This window comes from Carassius carassius, chromosome 22, assembly GCF_963082965.1.
Source record: "Carassius carassius chromosome 22, fCarCar2.1, whole genome shotgun sequence".
Lineage (NCBI taxonomy): Eukaryota > Metazoa > Chordata > Actinopteri > Cypriniformes > Cyprinidae > Carassius > Carassius carassius.
Window position 1 is genome coordinate 24,697,873 of NC_081776.1, and position 26,405 is coordinate 24,724,277.

General features: G+C 40.7%; 1 long non-coding RNA gene across 1 annotated transcript; it reads left to right on the forward strand.

The window, feature by feature from the left end:
* The first annotated feature begins 7,349 nt into the window (after nucleotides 1-7,349).
* LOC132099160 (uncharacterized) lies at nucleotides 7,350-20,100 on the forward strand. The gene is made up of 3 exons (XR_009423031.1): nucleotides 7,350-7,419; nucleotides 9,222-9,376; nucleotides 18,747-20,100. It is a non-coding gene; the product is annotated as an uncharacterized LOC132099160 (long non-coding RNA).
* The last annotated feature ends 6,305 nt before the right edge of the window (nucleotides 20,101-26,405 follow it).

Consider the following 26,405-nt stretch of genomic DNA (forward strand, 5'->3'; position numbering starts at 1 on the left):
CCAACTCCTCTCTCATGACATCCCCTTGACCGATTCGGTTCCAGTCCGACAACGGTACCGGCGGATACCTCCGTCAGAGTACGATGTGGTAAAAACGCATATAAACCAATTGTTGGATACAAGCATTATTAGAGAGAGTTGCAGTCCTTACGCCTCCCCCATTGTGTTGGCCAAAAAGAAGGATGGTACGTTACGTATGTGCGTAGACTATCGCCAGCTGAACACAAAAACCCGAAAAGATGCTTTTCCTCTGCCGCGAATAGAGGAAACCTTGGACTCACTGACGGGGGCCCGGTGGTTTTCCACCATGGACCTCACCAGTGGGTATAACCAGGTTCCGGTCACGGAGGGTGATAAACACAAGACCGCCTTTTGCACCCCTTTCGGTCTTTTCGAATGGAACCATATGCCATTCGGGCTCTGCAACGCCCCAAGCACCTTCCAGAGGTTGATGGAAAGGTTGTTTGGGGACCATCAGTGTCAGTCCCTTCTTTTGTACTTGGACGATATAGTGGTGTTTTCATCCTCGGTGGAACAACATCTAGAGCGGTTAGAGTTGGTTTTGAGTCGGTTAGAGCGAGAGGGGTTGAAGGCTAAATTATCTAAATGTACATTTTTCCAACAGGAGGTAAGTTATCTGGGACACGTAATTTCGGCCAAAGGAGTATCGACCGATCCAAGCAAGATAGAGGCAGTAAAGCAATGGCCGTGCCCTAAAGGGGTGTCCGAGCTCCGTTCGTTCCTGGGTTTCGCCAGTTATTATAGGCGGTTTGTAGAAGGTTTCGCCAAGTTGGCTGCTCCTCTGCACCGGCTGGTAGCGGAGTTTGCTGGTCGTAAGCCCAGGGCCCGAGTGGATTTAAGTTTTGGTGCGGCATGGATAGAGCAGGGTCAGGTGAGCTTCGAAGAATTGAAGAGTAGGCTCACCTCTGCCCCGGTATTGGCCTATGCTGACTTCTCCCTTCCCTTTATCTTGGAAGTAGATGCTAGCCATGGAGGTTTGGGAGCGGTGCTGTCCCAGGAACAGGGAGGGAAGGTGCGGCCCATAACTTATGCCAGCCGCAGTCTTAGGCCCACGGAGAGAAATATGTCAAATTACAGCTCCATGAAGTTGGAGTTTTTGGCGCTTAAGTGGGCCATGACTGAGAAGTTCAGAGAATACCTGCTGGGGCAGAGGTGTGTCGTATTCACTGATAACAACCCTCTCAGCCACCTTACTACCGCCAAGCTCGGAGCCACGGAGCAGCGGTGGGCTGCGCAATTAGCGGCCTTTGATTTCGAACTAAGGTATCGCTCTGGAAGGAGCAACCGGAACGCGGATGCTCTCTCCCGGCAGGGTCCCTCCATTCAGAGTGAATTGGAGGGGTTACTTCCTGGTACCGCTCTCCCAGCCATCGTAAGGCAGGCGGAGAAGACCGAGGTGGGTTCTCAAGCAGCCGTTACGGCTCTCCCCGGTCTTGCCGTGGACATGCAGTCATTGCAGGAGGAGGACTCCGTTATAAGTGAGGTAATGAGGTTTTGGAGGCGTGGGGTTCCTCAGAGTGCTGAGGAGCGTCAACAGCTGCCTAAAGCTGTGGTGAACTTGTTGCGCCAGTGGAGTCAGTTGTGTGAGCAGGACGGAGTACTGCATCGCCGAATTTTTCGCTCGGATGGGGGAGAAGAGTCCCTGCAGGTGGTGTTACCAGTGCTGATGCTGTTACATCAGGAGCATGGGCACCTGGGGATGGAACGCACAACTGAGTTGGTGCGGCAGCGATGCTATTGGCCGGGCCTGGCAGCTGATGTAGCACTATGGTGTCAAGAGTGTGAACGGTGCCAGGCCGCTAAAGACACCCAACCCCATCCTAATAGCTTCATGGGCCATCTTTTGGCTTTTAGACCTAATGAAATAGTGGCCATAGACTTCACCGTGTTAGAGCCGTCTCGGTCAGGGCTGGAGAAAGTGCTGGTTATGACCGACGTCTTCACGAAGTACACCTGGGCTGTCCCTACACGAGATCAACGTGCGGAAACAGTGGCCCAAGTCCTGGTGGCGGAATGGTTTTATAGATTCGGTGTCCCCAGTCGAATACATTTGGACCAGGGCCGAAATTTTGAGTCCTCCCTAGTACAGCAGCTTTGCGTATTGTATGGGGTGGAAAAGTCTCGTACTACCCCTTATCACCCGGCGGGGAATGGGCAGTGCGAGCGCTTTAATAGGACCTTGCACAATCTTCTCCGTGCTCTGCCTTTGTCCAGGAAAACCGACTGGGCTTCATGCCTCCCGCAAGTGCTGTTCTGTTGCAACACTACCCCTCATCATTCTACGGGTGAATCCCCATACCTTTTAATGTTTGGGCAAGAACCAAGGCTCCCCGTGGACTTCCTCTTGGGTAGAGTACAGGAGGTTGGGGTGGGTAGCGTGCAAGAGTGGATGAGGGAGCATCAGGTTAGGCTTCAGGTGGCTTTTGAGGGGGCACGGGGAAGACTGGAAGCTGCGGCTGGTCGCCGTAAGGCGCGACATGATGCCCACGTCCGTGATGCACCACTGGGGGAGGGCCAGTTAGTATACCTGCGTGAGTATGGCGCTAGAGGTCGTCATAAAATTCAGGACCTGTGGAGCCTGGTGGTGAGGGCACCTACGAAGGGTGGGGCGGTATATACTATTGCACCAGTGGGAGACTTGGGTAAGGTTAAATGCGTTCATCGCGCAGCCTTGAAGGCTCGGATCCGGAGGGAGAGTCCGGTCCCAGTTTCCCTAGATCCCCCAGTGGTGGAGGAAGAGGAGCTTCCCCTAGAGGTGTCCTCTGAAGACGCTGATCTGGTGCTGTTGGTGTCAGAGACTCCTCCGGTAAGTCAGGGCCTGGTGCCTCAGGTTCTGGTGTCTCTGGTGCCCTCTACATCACAGGGTAGACCAGTAGATGCGGAGGAAGGGGCACCGGTAAGGGGGGGCTCTGGGGCTCCTAATTTGGCGTTCGGGGTAATACCAGTGCCTGATAGTCTGTCGGAGAGTCTTCCGTGCACAGAGAACGTCCCATTGCGGAGAACTGGTCGTACTACTGCAGGTCACCACTCAAATCCGCGCCGGTTACCCCGTGCCATCGAGGAGGGGGGCTTGAGTGCTGCTGCAATACCAGCTCCTACGTCTAACAGGATCTCTATTCTGTTTAGGCCGTGGGACATGGGCCAAGAATAAGGGTATTAGTATGCCACGACAGAGGTGAGGGTCTTGGGGTCATCGTCGGGGCGCCGAAAAAAGAAAATGGGGGTAGAATGTGGCCGGATAAGTGATTTGGCCTGCCGATTGGTCCTTGTGGAATGGGGCTTTGATACTCCAATAAGGGGGAAGCGGCCTTAATATTTAAGGACCCTTATTTTGACGGGTTTACAGGTCCTCGTAGGTCTGGATTTCCCACTTCCTGGCATTTTGTTTCGGTTCTCGGTTCCCTTAAGGTATGTTTACACTCTCCTTCGGCAGTGTAAATACACGTATTACTTTGGTAACGGGCTTCATTTATGGTTTATTTATAGCGGGGCTGTTGGCGACGGTATTGTAACTGGTTTCTGGCCGAGTTGCTTTCAGGTACGTTGATGTCTAAATCATAAGCTCTTTCGCTGGTTTGGGGTAATTATTATGTCACATGTAGCCGTAAAGACGCGCTGGCAGATGCGGGTAAACGCTGGCCAGTAAACAGAGCTGCAGCACTGGTTGTTAGTAACCATACAATGCTGCGTCCGATCGTGATTCTACCTAAACTGTAAGTCACCTCTCCCTTGTTCACATTCGGGGTTTGGGACATTTAGGTTGATTTTGTCTTGTTGTTAAAGGTGAATGGACCATCACTGTCTCTAATCCATAGTGGAGAACGCTGCACGCGACGCCGCTGCTGTTTTGCTTCCCTGCAACGTTTTCTCAGTTCAATTTGGTACAGTGTGTGCTGCTGGACTGACGCCTGGTGATTACCTGGCAGATATGGTGGAAGGCTAGTTCTCTAGCGTTGCGTCTGCTCTGCTGCCTACAAGGGTTATTTAGTTTATTTATTTAGTTAACTTTATTTTTTTTTATTTTTTTTGTTTTGCCAGGTTGTTTTCTGTGTTTATTTTGAATTTTGGTTTTGTCTAACAGTGGGTTTACGTTGTGGTAAACTCTGTTTTGTGAGATTACTTGTGGACACTTCCCCTGTTTATTTATCATAATATAATTTTGTGTTTTGTTTCTTTTTCATCCCCTGTTCTGTTATTTTTGGGCCACTAGTCGCTGATTGGACTGGAGTATTAAAGCTGCCATATCGAGTGGCTTTACTTTAATTTCTTTTCATTATTTTGTGTATGTTCTTTTGATTGTTACTACGAGTCCTTTTGTTTCTCTCTCTCTCTCCAGGAGCCACTGAGGATTTGGCGCGGAACGGGGAAGGCTAGCTGCTTCATTCGAGTGGTGTGCTTGACCGTGTGCTACCCCGTGTGCTGTGTGTGCTGACAAAACGTTCTTAGGGTGTGGGTGTGCTGGTCTGATTTGCGGTGACTTGAGGTGGGTTTGGACACCCTTTTGGATTGCAGCCGGCCTGCCCTGTTCCCGCCAAGCTGGGCTCGGAGGAGGTATCTGTTACGTGTAAGAGTCTTGAGAGCGAGTTTTTATTGGTGGTGATCATTTTATAATTAAGATGTTTTTTTTGTATTGTCCCTCACGTCTCCTGTCATCTGCCTGTCCAAATGGTAACACTTACCTGTGTGTCTTTCTTGGGAGTTATTTCCCTGGTGCCCCCCAGGGTGGTGTAGTCGGATTTAAAGTAGAGATTAACTAACTTGACCAACCGTCACACTAATAAAACTCATCTTTCCATTTAAAGGAAAATGATATAAAATGATAAAGTACTATTTGTTCATACACAAAAAACAATACATTTATCTCTTATTTGACACAATATCAATGTACTTACCGAAGAAATGGCTGAAAATTGAAGAAATGTCTTGATTTCTGAAGAGTGCCAAAACACCAAAGTTTTGGGGTGACTTTGTGTGAGGTAACCTGAGACAACTTGCACATGGGTGGGGCTAACTCAACATTGACAAATGTGATTGGTATGCAATAAAAAATGTCAGAGAAGTAACAAATCACTGGATTGGTTAAAATAATGAGCGGCAAAAAATATGATTTTGTCTTTTTTTTATTTGACTTCAGAGTTGATGGTGGGCTTAAAGGGTACATGGGCTTAATGGGTACACTTACCCTAACGTTGCTATCTCCGCCTGTACCTTGAATTCATGGACAATGCCGGACTTTTGTGCTGCGTATGGATGTTCAAACGAAAGAAATCCAAAAAACAGACACCAAGGGATTACATTTCACAAGTGACAATGTGTTTTATGATATTAAATTATAAAACATATTTATATACACATACTCTTATTTATTTAGCACACATACTTAGTGTACACTTCAATTTTTGCACATAATATAACTATACAAAACTGCCTATTTTAATATACCTGCACATACCATTGTCAATTTGTATATTATCATTCCTTACCTACGTATTTGTATTTTTTATTCTTTTATTATTTGTTTTTTGTTCTGTCGCCGTCATTCTGTTGCACTGCGGAGCTTCTCTCACGAAAACAAATTCCTAGAATGTGTAAACATACCTCTCAATAAAGTTCAATCTGAATGTTACGAATTTATATTTATGGTTACGTTGGTTTGTTTCAGTCCTTGGTTAATGACCGCAGCTAATCCATGCTAGTTGCCCATTAGTTTTTGACAGTTAGGGAAACTGACAATGAACAGAATGTATTTATATCAGTGTAATATGATCGTAAGATGTTGGAAAGGTGGACAGTTGTTTTGGTCTCTATTCAGTAGTTTCTCCGACTGGCGCTGTGTGACACTACACTGATTTAAGGGGGGTGGGGGGTTCTGTATGAATGTGACTTTAGTAGATACTTATTTAATGTGGCAAAAGTATTGCGAGACAGGAATAAAGGAAAGATTGAACGGTCTTTGGCACTATATCTAACTTTCACATTATGTTCCTCTCAAATTTGTCATTTGCTTCCACCTGCAAATTGCTTTGAGTATCATATTTAATAAACTAATACAATTAAAATGTTTAAATTAACATGTATAGTCACACCACTGTAGCAATTTTGCACGCAGTAAGCTAAGTAGCTTATGTTTTGACTCAATAGTTCTTTCGAAATTTACTAATCTGGAAGAATGTGACTAATAAACTTAGGCCTACTATCACTATGCATTATATTTTGAAAAAGTAGATCTTAATATCTTGTAATATTAATATCTTAATATCAAAACCTTAAATTTTCTCTGGACTCGATTAATACATATCTGACAGTTGGAACAAACCCCCCCCAAAAAACTATAAAATTGCATTCATGACGATATATGGTGATTTTATTCTGGTTAGACCTTTGCCTACATTGACAATGATGCATTAAATACAGAGGGCTCCCCTGTTCCAAGATGGCGGCTCTATTGACGCATTAATTCCAATGAACTGCCGTACCCAAGGTGACATCTAGTGTATATGTCTATGATTTGGAGAAACACAGAGGAGTGAAATTGTTGAATAAAGTTGTTATTTTTGTTTTCTTTGTGTACAAAATATATTCTCGTCAATTCATAATGTTACGGTTGAACCACTGACGGCAGATGGACTATTCTGACGATGTCTTTCATACTTTCCTGGAAATTGACAGTGTATTTTACTTGACAGTCTATAGGACAGTCACAAGCCTCCCAGTTTTCATCCAAAATATCTTAAATTGTGTTCCAAAGAAGAACGAAGGTTTTACTGGTTTATTATATGAATAAGAAATGATTGACACTAACAATTCTGTAATAATAGTAATAAATAAATAAATAAATAAACGTGAACGTAAATAAATGTGGAAATGAATATTGACAAAAATACATGAATAAACAAATATGAAATTAAATAAGTGTAGAAATAAATACAAGTGGAAATAAATAATTATGTAAATAAATGGCGACAGAAATATTTGAGTAAATAAATAAATGTGGAAATGAATAAACATGGAAAAAATGTATGTATAAATGAATTCAGGTAGAAAAATATATTTTACATTAAAAAATGAAAAGTATGAAAACGTATTTATTTATTTTCTTTTTGTTTAGTCAGCTTCCATATCAAAGATCTCGCATTAAATGCTCTACACATTCTTCCGTTGGTAGTTATTACCAGCACACTATTAGACATCATATATTAATATATGTAGTTCACTAAGACTAAAACTCTGAAAACCTCTGACATATGTTTTATTATTCGTATGTTTTCTTTATGTAAATACCTATGCACTTTAGTGACTGTAGACAGACAAACGTGAACAGGACTTTTATTTTGATCTAGTAGTGTGACGTCATAAGGCTGCGCCGCGCTCCCGCACCTGAGTTTCAGCTGAAAAAAGGTTTGTGTTCCCTTTCATAGGTCACTTCAATGCTGCGGTGACGTCACCATGTATGGGAACACCTTCGGTGTGACGAATGTCTGAAGCCCTATACCATCCCACCAATCTTATTGGCCAAATAGCGCGTGGCACCGCCCAGCATGCGTAAGCATATATATACCTGGTGCCGCGCGCCATTTACCTCAGATTTCATTCCTTCAGTACGAAGCGAATCTTCTGTGTCCTATTATCTCGCGTTCTCAGCGATCATCTACGAGCATATACTCCTCTCCGCGGACGCGATGAGTCAACGAAAGGTAGGAGTCGTATGATGGGTTATCACGAGGAGGCACTTATGAGAGGTTCGTTGCAGCCTCTCTACAGGTTCTCTCCTTGATAGCCTATGGCTACAGTAAAATATGCATACACTTCCCCTGTGCACTAACGCCAATAGGAAGTATCCGCGCTCTGGAGTGTATTTCTTAAGTCGCCTCGCGTCTAACCCCCACCGTTTCGCTTCTGCGGTCGCAGAGGCCCCGCACGAGGTGTTGGTTAGGGGCGATATGTGCGGCTTGACTATGAATACAGTGATGCACTGGAGTTCCATGTGCTCGCTCTCCCCCACTCGAGCGCGTTAATCAACAGTTTTGCTCTTCAAATGGTGGATTACGGCTCACACAGCCGCCGCGTTTTCGCTAGCGGCTTGGCCCGATGTTATCTTGTTGGATTGAATCCTGCCGTGGATACGCTTCAGGATTATATACAACGAAACGCAGCGAGTTTGACGCACACGTTTTTCTTCATGTTAATATGCCAGGGACTATGCCCTTCACTGAGAGTGCTATTAGACTGCTAATGCACATCTACCCTCTCACTGCAGTCCCCATACTCTAACTTTGACTGTCTCGCAGCAAGGGCACCTCGAGTGTCATTGAACTGAGCTATCATTCGCGCGCCCCCTCAGACACTCTGCACAATCCAGTCTTCAGAGTTTGAGGGACGGCGCGGAGGCTGGCAAAGATGGCCAGCGTATGACGGTTCACACAGCCGCCGCGTTTTCGCTAGCGGCGTGGCCCGATGTTTATCTTGTTGGATTAAATCCTGCCGTGGATACGCTTCAGGATTATACACAACGAAACGCAGCGAATAAGACGCATGCGTTTTTCCTTCATGTTTGCCTAGGACTGTGCCCGCCTCCAGAGAGCGCTGTTGGACTGCTAATGCACATCTAAGCCTCTCACTGCAGTTTCCACACTCTAACATTTGACTGTCTCGCAGCAAGGGCACCTCGAGCGTCATTTAACTGAGCTATCATTTGAGCACCCCCTCAGACACTCCGCACAATCCAGTCTTCAGAGTTTGAGGGACGGCGCGGAGGCTGGCAAAGATGGCCAGCGGATGACGGTTCACACGGCCGCCGCGTTCTCGCTAGCGGCGTGGCCCGATTTTTATCTTGTTGGATTAAATCCTGCCGTGGATACGCTTCAGGATTATACACATGAAACGCAGCGAGTTTGATGCCTGCGTTTCCTTCATGTTCTCTAACATTGACTGTCTCGCAGCAAAGGCACCTTTCTTTCAGAAACAGTCTTGACTTACCCTGCTTTCTCGGGTTTAACAAACCTCCCGTTCTGATACAGAAAACCCAGTTTCCCCTTATTTCAGGGTCTACACAAGTTTCACTTAACCTCCATTCTGAAATGGGCCCCAGGTACATTAACTCTCACCCTGACTGACTCCTGAACTAGGATCTGATTGAGACACACCCCGAGATTAAGTTTGCATTTATCTTTCTTACTGTTAATTATTCTGATCTTAAACAGGACAAGGTGCCCAAACACACAGAAAAACTCCAGCTGAAGTGACTGAGATCCAAGTGACACTATTATAAATATGGCTTTTATTAAAGAGGAGAGTGAAGACGTGAAGATTGAAGAAACATTCAGAGTCAAACAAGAAGATACCGAGGAACAAACAGGTTGGTTTTCCTTCTCAAAACTATTTTGTCCTTTACATATGCTTTACATGTTTATTTGCCATATGTTTTTGTACACTTGTCTGTAGGGCTGTCACGATAACAGATTTTGCTGGACAATAAATTGTTTTCATTTATATAATTTACTGTTTATGTTGTCAGTCAACAAATTGAAATGTGTCCCTTTAAGACTACATAACCAGAGAGATGTTAATCTGTACAAAAATCCTGATTTAAATCGGGCCATTGTCTGATGAAATCAAATACACATAAGCAAAGACAATTCCTGTGCGATGTTTTTGGCTATATTTGCATGTAAAATTAGCAACATTAAATCCTCTCACTGAAAAGAGCGTAGAGAGAGAGGTGCACACTGTGAAAGCAAGACCTCATGCTCGTGCAGCAGTCCCAGTCGCTAGATTTGTCAGAAGTCGTTTTTTTTTTTTTTAAAGTCGCTAGGGGGTCTGAAAAGTCGCTAAATATATTGACCAAGTCGCTAAGTTGGCAACAATGTGTGCATCTTTCTCCCTTTTTTTTTTTTTTTATTTCAGCATCATATATATTTTTTTCTCCAAGTGCCCTTAAAAGGCTGTTTTCTACTCTTATTTCAGTGCTATGATTTAAACACTGCATGTAAAGAGTTGTCTCACAATGTAAATGCCCACTGCTAGGACTGAGTAACATGTAATTGTAAAATGTTATTAAAAGTCAGTGAGTGAAGTGACATACAGCCAAGTATGATGACCCATACTCAGAATTCGTGCTCTGCATTTAACCCATCCAAAGTGCACACACACAGAGCAGTGAACACACACACTGTGAACAGCCATTTATGCTGCGGCGCCCGGGGAGCAGTTGTGGGTTCAGTGTCTTGCTCAAGGACACCTCATTCGTAGTATTGTCCGTCCGAGACTCAAACCCACAACCTTAGGATTAGGAGTCAAACTCTCTAACCATTAGGCCAGACTTCCCCATGTCCATGATGGACAGATCAGATCTTTGTAACGGCTAGTTTGTGTAGTTGCTGGGGACTATTTCAGGTGCTGTGTAATGTCACTAAACCTGCTGCAGATGTGTGGTACAGCAGCAAAGTTCCTCAATTATTACACCAGAATGAGGCCATCCTTAAAAATATTTTGGTTTGCAGTAACAGTAAAAAAAAATTTTAATAATAAGGGTCAGTAGGTAGGTCTATATTTTTTTTTTTTCAAGTTTCAGTTAGGGCTGTGCGATTAATCGAAATCGAAATAAAATCGTGATTTCTAAATCGCTTTATAGCACGATTTTCCGTGGCCCTGACCTCGGGCATTATGTTATCTGAACCAATCAGGATGCAGCGCACCTAAGTGGAGCGCGAGAACAGAGCAGACTGGGCATATGCCTAACTCCAGGTTCACACACTCTGTCTGTGATGCGTAGCCTTTTTTTCGAGCCCGTGTTAATGGATCAGAACGTTCACACTGCACACAGTAAAAAGATGAGAACAGAAAAGTTTATAAATAGAAAGGTGCGAAAAGATTTAATATCTTGCGCGTGAGCACAGAGAGAGTTGTAAGTGCACAGGACACAGGTTGAGTGAGAAGAGACACGTTGTAAGGCAGCATATATCTGAGCCTTATACAGTCTATGATCTGAGCACGCGCATCTGGTTTTGTTAACAGAGCAAAGGAAATCTGCGTGCGAGTCAGTGATGCGCGGGCTGATCCAAAATGAGCGGGTGCCTGTGGTCGCCCGCGGTTACGAGTCATCCAAAAATATTTTTTATGAGATTTGGGTCGCGGTCGGTCTTTGAAATAAAAATGCCAATTAAACCTTTGTCATTTGTATAGTACTAGACACATTTTTTAAATACATAGGCCTATACTTTATTGGCTGAATAACTGGCATGAAGATGACGCACGAGCTCAGTCTGCACGTAGAGATGGAGGCGGCAGAGAAAACTGCATGCGGAGCAACGTCGCTGTTTTTGGTAAAACATGATTTTGACGACTTCATTAAGTTTTGTTTTATAGAAAACTCTTTTTAAAAGATTTTCATTTTGTATAAATTGTATCTGAATTTTGATCAATGTTTTATCAATCAGTTGCCAGTATTTAATAAATAAGAAGCAAATATATAGCCTAGCAGACAATGTAATAAGGCCCCGGCAGGATCACTATTTTGATAAATATTGGCTATATATTACAGAAAGCTTGAAATGTCTTCTTTTAAATGAAAATATTCAAACCAAAATGGGCCACTCTCTGATGATGTAATCCATATGAAATGTGCATTTCTCTCTGGCGTTCATGGCGAGTCTACATCGTCAACTTCATCTTTGCAGCGACACAGAAAACACCAGTTTATTACTAAACAATAAAATGACTCCTTGCATATTTTCGAACCAGCAGGCCATTCTGGGTTGAGCGAGCGACCCCACGGATTGAGTGAGCGGATCGGGATATTCAGAAATGCGCTCTCCGCTCACGAGCTCTGATCGGAACAAACCCGAGCATCAGTATCTGCTGACCTTGCAGAAACATACAAATAGACATAGCCAGACTAGACTATTTTAGTACAAATTATTAGCTTACTGACGATTTTTTTTTTATAATTCTTGAGAAAATATATATATATATATATATATATATATATATTTTTGCCTAGTTAGTTTTGCCTACGTTCCTATGGCCCAATGACGCTAAGATGAGCATTAACTGCTTTTTAAAAATGTGGGTCGGGTACAATATTTAATTAGATTTTTTTTTGCGGTCTGAGTTGCGGGCGGGTTAGTTGAAAACGTCGGTTGGGTGCGGGTTATTAATACATTGACCCACGCATCACTGGTGCAAGTGGATAGATTCGCGCTCGCGCATTATTTTAAGGTGCTTTCACGTTACAATAATGCGCTCTCGTTGCTGCTTCTGAACCGCGTACACATAACTTACTGTATACGCACTGCAGATGGAGTACGTGTGACCCTTGGGCAATAAATATATTGGGCAAAACATATAACACCTGAGGCACCTCTACAGTGAGCTTTATGACCAATGCATGGCAAAAAAGAAAAAAAAAATCCCTGAACACGGTTTTATTTTATTTTAAAAGTTTTTTCCATATGTCTAGACATTTTGTTTGACATCTTTACTTAGTGATTATTTTGACTTATGTCTGTTCTAGAGACATTTGATAAAGCTCTCATTGGTTTTCTTTTGGAAATATGTTTAAAATGTATACTGAATGCATTTATGACTGTAACGCATGTCTGTGTGTGTTAAAATCGTGATTAAAATCGAAATCTTTTTTCAAAAAACCGTGATAGGTTTTTTTTGTCCATATGGCACAGCCCTAGTTTAAATGTAAAAAAAGAAAGTACAATTTTGGTGATGGTGATTAAGTAGGTATGAATCTAAACAAACTAGCTTATCGTGACGTCACTGACTGTCTTCAACCCGTGCCTTCGGGCGCATCATTGCAAACTTCATTTTGATGCAAGCTATATAGACCACAAACAAATGGAAATCTTTTTCAAAAACATGTTAATTGCATGAATTTCAGGTGAGAGGAAAATTAGGTACTGTTAAACTGTTTTACTTGCATCCACAGCTAGGTGTCAATGCAACCTACAAATGTGAGACCGTTTACTTTTGTTTTCTTGGGTTGTCACTTTTGTGAAAAAAATCCTGTTTGATTTGAGAGACAAGTGTTCATTGAATCGATTGTAAAATTGATTTTGCATGTCTAAATGCATTTTATACAGCAAATAACACCAAATATAGGTAAATCCACGGACAACAGGCAGGAGGAATGTCAAGATTCAATATATTGGTAAAGACCAATATTTCAGATGATTTATTGGCGTGAAGTTACGTGCACAATGACAAACAGGAGTGCAACATCCTCGAAAAACAATAAGCAGAGTGGACTGTGTGTCCAAAGCTGCAGTTGCTGTGTGACACGTGTTCCAAAAAAAAAAAAAAAACCTGGACGCGCTCCGAGAGAAGGTTGTTAAAATCAATTTCCTATTTTCGTTTTCGAAACTTATGTTGGTTGGTCCAATCGATTCGTGCAATAGATTCTCGAACATAAAGTGACAGTCGACACGGTCACGGTTTTAGACTAGACGGGAGAAGGGATGGGAAAAGATCTGGGCACAGTTTTTCCAGAACTTCGTGTCAAGTTAAAGCAGTGAAGAGCTGTTTTAATGAATGTTTTAGATATATTATGGTGCCCGAACCCGTATGACTTTGTACAGTGACCGCGAACATTTTGTTTACTGCAGCCGCAGCCATCATTACCAAGCGCGAACCGTTGACTCTGACAGTGAATGAGAGGAGACGAAGCAAACGCTCAGGCCACAGTGTGACATCCATTAACCAACAGTGTAAACGGATGACGTCACAGGTTTTTTTTTAAAGAAAGAACGTAGTCTTCGTTTGTATGTAGGCCTAGGCAATTTATATATTTACAATACTTATTAAAATATAATTAATATTATTTTATTGCTTTTAAATTAGTTTTTTGAAGAGTAAAAAAAAATTGGTACGTCTTAATACAAATGTACAACCGGCAAGCCGGTTGGATTAAAAGCAAAAAAATAAATAGAGTCGGTCCTAAATTGACAGGGTCGGTCGGGTTACGGCAAAAAATAATATTTTTAATGATGGCGTGAGAGTATAGTTCCCAGCCATATCGGCCTAGAAAATCACAACTTTTCATTTTCCATCAGTCTTAGTACACGATGTAACTACAGAAGAGTCAAGTTTTAAATAGAAAATTTCATTTATGAGGGAGATGCTAATAGTCTAATCAGATTCAATGATCTATGCTAAGGTAAAAGTGCTTTTGCCAGACCGGAGATCGGCTGAATGGATAATACTCAACTGTTTATCTCTAGGGGAGTTGGAAAATGAGCCTATTTTCAAAAATAGTGGAGTGTTCCTTTAAAAGTGCTTTTCAGATGTGCTAAAACATTAACCATTTTTAAATCTAGACTCAAAACTCATCTGATGTGCATTTACATACCTGCCAACCTTGAAGAAATTTTATGAGTACTACAACCCCCCCCCACGCACGCATGCGAGAACCTGACAGCCCACCGCCACTGTATGCTCCACCGTTGCACACACACCTGTGAGAAACCTATGAGATACCTAACACTATAATACATATTATACACATAATATCCTTTCACCAATTAAGATTTATTAGTTACTTCATAACATATACAAGTAGACCATAAATGTTATACAATTACTGCAATCACTCCGAACATTTTGTACAGGAGGCATAGCCCATGGAAACTTCTTCCACCTGAAAATCTTGTCAGAAATAAAAGTAAACTGAGGACATTCTTTCTAAATAAATAAATCAAAACATTAAATAAATGTGCAAAACCAGCAGTTATCAATATCAAAATCAGTTTGCTAAAAACAAACAATTTTATAATTTACCATTCATAGTGTTTAAACTTTTGCATTGTTTAACTTGTTAAAGGTTGCAGATTTGGCTTTTTTAAGTAGTGCATCAGTGAAAGTCTCTTTGTAACAAATGCTGCCTTTGGAGGCAATCATGACTTTTCTTGTCACCAAAGAACATCTCTGTGCTCTTATTAATAGATTATTATTAATGTTTTTTTCAGGTTTTTCGGGGGGATACATTGAAAGAACAACATTGTTTGTTACATTTGTTACGGTTACATTTATTTGTTACATTTATATTATTTACATCAATCTTTTGAATGGTATAGTATTGCATATTGTTATTGAAACTTCATACTTCATGTTTCACTTGCTTATACATTTAGTCCGGAATTATATTTTGGAAAAAGTCTAACTAGTAAAATGTTTACACTATATGTGAAAACTAGTACAAGTATATAAATAAATAATAAGAGACTGACTCATGTTTATGATCTCTGCTGAATAAAGTGCTTCATTCTATTTTTCTGAGGAAATCCATTTCTCAAATACTCAACCAAATCACATTTTGGGGTGAATTATATCTTATTCCTCTCATCGCGAAGCAAACAGTAAAATAAAAATAAAAACTTTATTTAACATTAGAATCTGAATTGAGCGTTCAGCGCGCGGGCGTGGTCGAATTAGAAGATAATAAACGGACATTGCGTTGTTTTCATATGGATTACTTTATCACAGAATATTTGTTTTCGGGCAGCACTTGTTTAGTTTAAAAGTAGACATGTCAAGCTTTCTATAGATATCTCTCTCATGTCTCTTCGTGAGTATTCACGGAGTTACAGTTCATTTTAATGACGTGTTTGTAAATGATGATCAGCGCAGACAAAGGCTGCAGACAGCGCACCTTGTTTGTTATCTTTATTTTAACAAAGAAAAATAAAATAATGCACAAAGTTTTGTTGTTATTATGTCTGTATACAAATAAAAGTAGACCCTTTACAGATTTGATTGATGTATTGTTCTTATCTGTACGATTAAAACTGAAAGTGTAATTTAAGTTCTTTTCGGGGTTATCAGGAGAAAATGACTCATAACGTATATACGCGTTAACTGACTCAAGAGGGTTGAACCGAACAATTCAAAACGAAAAAGAAAACAGAATGCTCTCTGCTTATGTAACGTTAATCCATTCCACATTTCTCTGGCGCGTTCACTACAGCGAAGATTGCGAGACAGCATCGTCAACTTTATCTTTGCAGTCGACATAACATTGATACAGAAAACACTTGTTTATTAATAATTATATTCATAAAATATAAAATATTCATAATCATTACTTTTGCCAGTTCTTTGTGACAGCTTTTAGGTGCGTTATTGGCAGCGCCACCCTTACATGTTAGCGTGAACTGACTGAACTGAGCTCATCACAGCTGGACTGCTTGTTATGATGTCAAGGTCATTTTTAATATTCATAAATTCAATTAGGCTAAACATAGCCTATCCGTTACCTTTATCTTACGTTAATCGGCACCTGGCCTGTCTAAAACCTTCTAGATTTCAAGCCATTCCACCACTTTTCTGCCAACTAAGCTTGTGGATAGGAGGGGCAGGTGGGTGGCGGGTTAACATGCACCGCTCTGATTGGCCGAAAGCTTTTCACTCCACTTACACGCTGTGGATCAGCGGCAGAATCAGCGTCATAGATTGCGTAGAAACTGAAATCGGCGAAATGCGAGAAGCAACAAAATGCGTACCTAGAGAGCAGCGAATCGTACAAGCGTACTTATAGGTCAAAATGCGTGCAGAGTACGAAAAATGCGTACATGTTGGCAGGTCTGCATTTATTGAATGAGCGCTGTGTGATGTCCAATCTGATTGCACTGTATTCTCAACTTTTAAATAATGTAAAAATAAATTGTAATAATTGTAATAGTTTTTATTTTTGTGATTTTTTTTTTTCATGATATTTTTCCATTATTTTATGTAAAGCACTTTGAATTACCATTGTGTATGAAATGTGCTATATAAATACCTGCATTGTCACTGTACTGCAGAGATGGTGAGGCAGCATCTTTGTCTTCATCTTTGTGGCCGACACTGACTCAGAAAACACTATTTTTATAATAAATAAATAATTAAAATGTCTTATCTGTTTTTACAACACATTTGTTATTTTTTTCCATTGTTTTCACTAACAAGCTTTGTGTGTGCTTGAGTGCAGAATAGAATATACATTAAAGTTCCACAAATATGTAAGTAAATGTATTAATATAAACAAAATTAGGTGACTAATTGCTTAAAGGCACAATATGTACCGTATTTTTCGGACTATAAGTCGCATCAGTTCAAAAATACGCCGTGATGAGGAAAAAACATATATAAGTCGCAATGGACTATAAGTCGCATTTATTTAGAACCAAGAACCAAGAGAAAACATTACCATCTCCAGCCACGAGAGGGCGCTCTATGCTGCTCAGTCTAGGCTACAGGAGCATTGAGCAGCATATAGCGCCCTCTCGCGGCTGTATACGGTAATGTTTTCTCTTGGTTCATGTCTCTTAGTTCATTTTTCTTGGGTCATGTCAAATTAATTTTGATAAATAAGTCGCACCTGACTATAAGTCGCAGGACCAGCCAAACTATGAAAAAAAGTGTGACTTATAGTCCGGAATATACGGTAATACTTTGCCGCTAGAGGGCACGTATGCAAAATAAACAAAGTGTAGAATCATAGGAGATGTGGTTTTCATCCCCACAGCTGACGCAATCAAATGGCAGAAATTATGTTCATGGATGAGCTAATGATTTATTAACCTAGTAGAGTGAAGCGAAGTTGAAAGTTGTCGCAGTGAAACGAGGCCACTGAACGAGAGTGACACACGGCTCGAAAGCAGCAGAGCTTTTATTATGCCACAATTGACCAATTGTGCTCCTTCCGGTCATGTGTATGTGGGGGGAAAGCAGTGCTGTTTCATTCTAGATTCATTTGAAAGTTCAGTTACAATCAGGGATGTCCAGATCTGATCACGTGATCGGAAATCGGGCCCGATCACGTTGTTTCAGACCTGATTGGAATCGTATGTAACCTCCCAATCAGGACTCTGATATACATATATATATTCTCATGATTTTTTTTTAACACACAGAAACAGCAACCGTGCGGCATGATATCACTTTGTTGCAGAGAGGCTATTGGTTAAATGCCGGCGAAGTAGAACACGAAGGCAGCTTGAAGCGGAAAGCGTGAGTATGGGTGCTTTCACACCTGCCTCATTTGGTCATTAGTCCTATTGAACTTAAGTGTTGCATTTGATACAATCGACCATAGCATTTTGTTACACAGGTTGGAAAAGGTGGTGGGTATACAGGGGGTTGCGTTGCAGTGGTTGTCCTCTTATTTGAAGGATAGAACCTTTTCAGTGAGCATTGGAAGTATCTCTTCTCGGCCAGTTCCCTTGTCTTGCGGTGTTCCCCAGGGGTCCATTTTAGGCCCTTTACTATTCTCTCTGTATATGCTGCCCCTGGGTTCCATCTTTAAGAAATATAAGATCTCGTACCACTGCTATGAGGATGATGCGCAGTTTTATCTTCCAGCTAAGATCGAAAATAGTGATTCCTGGGACACGCTCTCTGACTGTTTTGAAGAGATAAAATGTTGGATGGCCAGTAATTTTTTGCAATTTAATAAGGGCAAAAGGGAAATTCAGATTTTAGGTCAGCCTAGTCCAATAGCTATCTCTCGTTTGGGCCCTCTTTCTGCTTGTTCAAACTGATGTAAGAAATCTTGGAGTTGTATTTTGATTCATTTTTAAACTTTGAGAAACAAATTAGCACCGTAGTGAAGGCAACATTTCTTGTCTTATAAAGATTTGGAAACCATTACAAATCATTAAATCATTACATGGGATTACTATTTGAAGAATTTTTAGTTTGACTGTGGAGTTACACATTTTTATTTGTCTTTTTGCCTTTAGATCTGATGGTGCTGAAAGAGGACAGTCAAGAACTGAATGATATGGAAGAAAAAGATCATTATTTCATAAGTGGAGAAAAACATTTTAGTTGCTCACAGACTGACAAGTCTTCCTCAAGAAAAAAGGCACAAAATACAAGAAGTAGACACTTATGCCAACAGTGTGGAAAGTGTTTCAGTCAAAAAGCAAGTATTAAAACACACATGAGAGTTCACACAGGAGAGAAGCCTTATGCCTGCCAACAGTGTTGAAAAAATTTCAGTCAAAAAGTATCTCTTAAAGTACATGTTAGAATTCACACTGGAGAGAAGCCTTACACATGTCCTCAATGTGGAAAGAGTTTTACTCAACTTGGGAACTTGGGAATCCACATGAGTGTTCACACCAGAAAGAAGCCTTACAAATGCCAACACTGTGGAAGACGTTTCAGTCAGAAAAGAAACCTTAATTACCACATGACAATTAACACTGAAGAGAGTCTTTTCACCTGCCAACAGTGTGGAACAACTTTCACTCACAAAGGAAGCTTTAACAGACACCTTAGAATTCACAATGTTGTGCAGCGTTACACATGCTCTCAGTGTGGAAAGAGTTTTGATCAACATCAAAACCTTAAAGTCCATATGAAATCTCATAAGGAGAAAACCTACACATGTTCTGAGTGTGGAAAGAGTCTCAGTCAAAAATGTACCTATAGAGATCACATGAGAATTCATTCTGGAGAGCAACCCTACAGATGCACTCAGTGTGGAAAGGGTTTCAATAACAAACATCACCTTAAAGAGCACATTCACACTGGAGAGAAGCCCTTCACCTGCCAACAATGTGGAAGAAGTTTTAGCCGAAAAAGGAACCATTAACAAGCACATGAGAACTCACACAGTAGAAAAGCCGTTTACATGTGGTCACTGTGGAAAGGGTTTCAAAAATAAAGCAGCACTTATGTACCACATGAATTTTCACATATGAAAGAACTGTAATTTATGTCATCAATGTGAAATTGTGGAAAGGTTCACAGACTGGAAACATCTTAGGAATCATTGCAGAAACAAGGCAATCTTGTTCAAAATACCTGATTGTTGGATTTTGGCCTTGCTTATAATCACCTACACCCACCTAAAGGATTATTAGGAACACCATACTAATACTGTTTTTGACCCCCTTTCACCTTCAGAACTGCCTTAATTCTACGTGGAATTGATTCAACAAGGTGCTGAAAGAATTCTTTAGAAATGTTGGCCCATATTGATAGGATAGCATCTTGCAGTTGATGGAGATTTGTGGGATGCACATCCAGGGCACAAAGCTCCCGTTCCACCACATCCCAAAGTTGCTCTATTGGGTTGAGATCTGGTGACTTTGGGGCCATTTTAGTACAGTGAACTCATTGTCATGTTCAAGAAACCAATTTGAAATTATTCGAGCTTTGTGACATGGTGCATTATCCTGCTGGAAGTAGCCATCAGAGGATGGGTACATGGTGGTCATTAAGGGATGGACATGGTCAGAAACAATGCTCAGGTAGGCTGTGGCATTTAAACAGTGCCCAATTGGCACTAAGGGGCTTAAAGTGTGCCAAGAAAACATCCCCCCATACCATTACACCACCACCACCAGACTGCACAGTGGTAACAAGGCATGTTGGATCCATGTTCTCATTCTGTTTACGCCAAAATCTGACTCTACCATCTGAATGTCTCAACAGAAATCGAGACTCATCAGACCAGGCAACATTTTTCCAGTCTTCAACTGTCCAATTTTGGTGAGCTTGTGCAAATTGTAGCCTCTTTTTCCTATTTGTAGTGGAGATGAGTGGTACCTGGTGGGGTCTTCTGCTGTTGTAGACCATCCGCCTCAAGGTTGTGTGTGTTGTGGCTTCACAAATGCTTTGCTGCATACCTCGGTTGTAACGAGTGGTTATTTCAGTCAAAGTTGCTCTTCTATCAGCTTGAATCAGTCGGCTCACTCTCCTCTGACCTCTAGCATCAACAAGGCATTTTCACCCACAGGACTGCCACATACTGGATGTTTTTCCCTTTTCACACCAATCTTTATAAACCCTAGAAATGGTTGTGCGTGAAAATCCCAGTAACTGAGCAGATTGTGAAATACTCAGACAGGCCCGTCTGGCACCAACAACCATGCCACGCTCAAAATTGCTTAAATCACCTTTCTTCCCCATTCTGACATTCAGTTTGGAGTTCAGGAGATTGTCTTGACCCAAACCACACCCCTAAATGCATTAAAGCAACTGCCATGTGATTGGTTGATTAGATAATTGCATTAATGAGAAATTGAACGTGTTCCTAATAATCCTTTAGGTGAGTGTATAATTAAGGTTTTTTAATAACGCAGAGTAACTGCATTTCCATGGGGTCGTGCAGTGAAATAAAAAACAAAAACAAACCAATGACAAGATAGCGTAGTTGTACAAGCCTATGGCCACGAAGCCCTACAGAATAGGCAGGACCATCTGGTTATATTAGCCCAGCCGGCCACTGCACAGATGTCTGCTATGAACACACAACTAGACCAAAAGATCGTATTTAATGGTGTTTTTCCATTACCACTGCCAGCTCAGCTCGACTCGTCTCGGCTCTTTTTTCGCTCTGTTTTCCATTGCAGATAGTACCTCCACCATGTCAAGACAATACCTGGTCATCATAGTGACGCCGCAGGAAACTGCCGTGATGTAATCTTCTACGCAACACACACCCGCTACCCACACACGCAGTACAATGGAGGAAATCGCGTGTATGCTGTTTTTGATCCTTGGGATGTGGCTGTTTATCACATCAAGAAGACAAACGTTGTTTCTGGAGATGCTAAGGGCAGCAAACCAAAACACTGCTGGCGGGGTTATTCGGGATACTCTGTCTTGTGCGTGCAATGATGACGCAGTGAATAGTGACAATTTTCTCTGGCCAATCAGCAGTCGGCCGTGTTTTCACATCACATTTCAGTATCGCCTCAGCTCGCTCAGAACCTCGTCGGAGGTGATGCGAAGGAGGCTGATTTAAGGCCCGATGTTCTGTCGATTTGTCCTACCCAGTCAGATTTTCCTACTTCCCCCAAAAACAGCTTTCAAAAGGTGGATGACTTTTGACTTTTTCGACATGCAGTACCACTTCAGTCTCATCATTCCCCTCGTACATGCGCTCATCAAAACTGAAACCAAGCCATTCACACACAACATATGTTTCATGCATTTTCTAGAGGGATTTCTTCTATCACTGTTGCATTCGCGTCTTGCACAAGAGAGCCGCATGTTTAGAAAGCCATGCAAAATAAAGTTCAACTTTTTAAAAACATATCTCGAGACTTTATGGTGGGTTTTCCCCATCCCACTGTTTTTAAATGAAAAATGTACTCTGTGTGATTGGTTTTCACCCCTTTGTATTAAACTATGCATGCATACATGATGCTGTTTTGTTTATAGTTCTTTAAGCAACTTATAGTTGGTTTATAAACATTATTTTAAATATTCACAGTCATGTTTCTAATGGTTTGAATAAACGTGCATTAGTAATATTTTGCCCAATGTGCCCTCTTGTGGCCTCAGGAGAGAAGCCAAAAGTTTTTCTTCACCCTAACTGAAATTAATGCATTTTAAATACGAATATAATTAAAATTTTGATAATATATAAGTACAACATTTTCAGCCTTTTTGACAGCCCTATTCTCCATCATTGCATACTCATTGATGAGACCTGCAGATAGTGATAAGAATTGGTTGATTAAAAAAAAGCAAAAAAATGCCGGAAGTCAACAGCAAATAAATGCCAGAATGTAAAATAAGTTATTTTATGCATTTAAAGGAAAACTAAATAAATGTAGATTATTGGTTGATTTACGTTCTTATATTTTGAACGCTATTGATGTGTCGCACAGTTTAATCCTTAAAGATTTTTTATTATTATTGTTATGAAAACCCTGTATTTTTTTAATCTCTTGAATTTTGTACAAAATGTTTCATGATTAAACGTCCGTTCACACTATTTCAAGTGGCAGTGGAACGAGGGTACTATATCAACCAAGATATGCTTGTTGAAATCAATAAAAAAGGTCCCAATCATAAGCTGTTTGAACACAGTTGTGTGGCCGCAGTGTGTGAAAACAACCAGCCTATAATGGTAAAAATCCACACACTCATTGTTTTATCATTAAATGAGTCGGTGAAAGTCCCGCCCATTTGTGATGCTCCCTGTCCTATTAACATATACATAACCCTGAGTGAGAAGCTGCAGGCTGCCATTACTGTTCTCTTGCTGTAGCTGCTGGAGGTACAATGTCAGCGCCAAAGAGCCATTAAAAGTGTTGTGTGTTGGGATGCACCAATTCAACTGCCGAAAAACCGCAAACTTGGCAAAACTGGAAGAGAGGCAGGAGCACCAGCTTATTTTCATTTAAAGGGGACATAGGCATAAACAGAGTGTTTAACTCGTACCCTAAAAGTGGCAATTTCAAGAAGCCATAAGAAATTATCCATGGGGTATTTTGAGATAAAACTTTACATACACACTCTGGGGACGTCAGAGAACAATTTAAAATATTGTTTCAATGCATTCTATGGCACCTTTAAATAGCGTTGTCTGGTAGTACTGCACATGGTCCAGGATGCACTGGCTGAACACTCACTGGATGAAGTCCTGCTAAGAGTTCTCATAACTACACTGTAAAGGATGAAGAGGAAAAGTACACACGGCCAATGAAAGGAAAAGACTTGCACCAAGAAATTGTGAAAAAGAAAGCATGACTTCACCTTACTGTCAAATGCCTATTAAAAAGTGTTTGGGAGAAAAGAGAGGAGCTAGCAGCTCTAGAACATAGTCTTTCCTGAGGTCTTTATAAGAAGATTATATTACTGAGTCTGTGATCCATGTCTTTTATTCCTGTCGTAATGAAATTTGAATTGTCCTGAAAAATTAACTCTGAAAGAGACTGGGAACCCTGACATATAAATTCAGTCATTATTTACTTACCTTCACGCTGTTCAGTCCTTGTGTGTGCGTGTGTGTGTTTTTTTAAATGAACACAAAAGGTGATTTTGGTAAATTTTGTCCTGCTGTTTTCTATTAATATAACATTAGTCAAAATGCCATTATTTGATGAGGCTTTTGAAGCTTCTGAACGTTTGGCTACATTGTAACAATTTTAACAGCACAATGTTATTTGATTTCTGTATTAGAAGTAACAAAATTATCTTACTTTATATATATATATATATATATATATATATATATATATATATATATATATATATATATATATATATATATAAATTTTGTCCTTTCTTTCCCACAAATGTCGCCGTCACCTTTACTTGCGGGTCCTGCTCCACGACACAAGATCTGCAGCAAATGCACAGGAATCAAGAATCAGAAAAGTGCTATGATAAATCTGTTTGAAATTACAATAATTAAAATAAACTACTGCTTAAGATTCAAAAGATGTTTTATTCATTTCTGTGGTGTACTCAAAGCCTTTGATGACAGCATTCCTTCATCAGTCACTCTGCACCAGATAAACATGTCTCTTCTGTCCCTGTAACATCCAGACAAGAGTCAAGTTTCCTCTGTGATTTATCTGCTCAATACAACATTTAAATGTTGTGTTAACTCACTTTTTATCCAACACAAATGCTCATCAATTTATCAACAGTACTAATGGACAAATAAAAAGGGTTAACTTTATGTAAATTTGTTTATTTACATTACATGCATTCATCTACAGTAAGCAGTGTTGTGAAAAGTGAGTATTCTACATTATTCACTCCAGTGTAGTTTCATGTTGTGACGTGCTCATCTGCAATACTTATCAAAGCTTTTCCTTTCAAATGTCAAATAGACATTTTGTAATTGTCTAAGATGTTTGCCGTCCCACAAGCTTCACTGGGTCACTCTGACCATGTCATGGTCCATCTGATTCCTGCATACAGGCAGAAATTAAAGCTTTCCAGAACTGTATTGGGGATTTCAAAGCAGTGGAGGAGAGAAGCTGTGGGGAATCTTCAGGTATGCTTGGATTGTACTGACAGGGATGTATTTCATAATCAGTTAATGCTAATTAATGCTTAACATGTATTAACAGTCAAATACAGAGCTTATCAGTTTAGAGAATCTGAGAAAGAACTACTAATAATTAATATAATAATAATGAATATCATAAGCATACATTGTGTCTGTTCTTTGACCATAGGCACTGAAAAACAACCTCATCATGACATTACTCTTTAATGTTGACAGTTTTCTGATGTGTATTAATAGTAACATGGCATGCAGGTTAACAAATAACATGTTATCTTTAAGTATGTTTACTGTTTAAAATTATGCTCAAAAAATGATATTGTAGATCACATAAATATTACATTCATTAAATGTTACTATGACAAGTACAGAAGTAATTGCTTTATGAATATAACTCAAATTGAAAAAACAAGTAAAGTTGTGTGAAAGTAAGCATGGAATGAAGCAATGCAAAATTAGGTGAGTGTCTGAGAGATTTATTGTCTCTCGATGAGAACAGGCTCCATGTATGTCCAGTTCATACAATGATCAGCTACTGTACTAGTGACTTCAGCTCTCTCATCCAGTCTGAAACAGACAGTGAGTCTACATGATGATCAATATATGTGGAAACATCACAAAAGCAAATCATAGCCATATTATAACATCGGTGATGATGAGACACATAATTTCTTATCCAAATGTAAAAATAATTTTCTTGGAGTAGCTGCTGACCTATGTTCAAGAAGACTGCATCAGAACAATACTTTAAGGTTTATGCATCGTTTTATATAACCAATTACAAATTATATTGATTACAATATTAACATTTTCACTGCAAGAAAATTTTTTCAGTAGCCTATGTATGTGACTTATTTAGGTAACAGAAACACTGGCTATATTCAAACTAAAGTTTTTATAAATGACTATAGCTATATTTACTAAGATGAAAAGTTAGTCCCAAACGAACCAGTTCATCCTGTTATGGAATTCCACCCTTAATTTCAGTACAGTTCAAGAGATTTCTCAATTAACTCCGCTGTCCTCAAGCCTTAGGTTAAATCCTTTATGTCCCGGAGGGAGCCGGTGATGGTGTCCCGTAGGTTCGGAGCTTCTCCCTGTAGCCTGCTTCCCGCCTGGCTTTGAGTGTGTCCTTTCTCGCTCGTCTGTCCACTCTTCTCCATGTTAACCCTTGCACCTCTTCCATGAGCGATTCCAGAGGTCTGGTGGTTGTCTCTGACCATTCTGCAGTCTCTTTGGTAAGCTGGGTTCACTTGGGGTTCATCTTGGCCATCTTCATTATGGGAAGCTGAAGGTTTCTCTCCTCTTATTTTGGTGATGTTGTGAAGAACAACACAAGCCACAATAATGTCACATGCCCTTTCTGGACTGACCCTGAGCCTGCACAGACACTGAAACCTTGCCTTCAGGAGGCCTATGGTCATCTCCACCTTGGCACAAGTTCTGCTTTAAGCCAGCTTGAATCGTGTCTGTGGTCCAGGCTCAGATTCAGGGTAGGGTGTCATCATAAGTGACAGACAAGGGTATCCTCTGTCCCCCATCAAGTGATCAAGTGTTCTATACTATTAAATGAATAAAAATATAAAAAAAACTGTGTAAGGCAAAACATATCCTGTTAAAATTTGAGGCACAA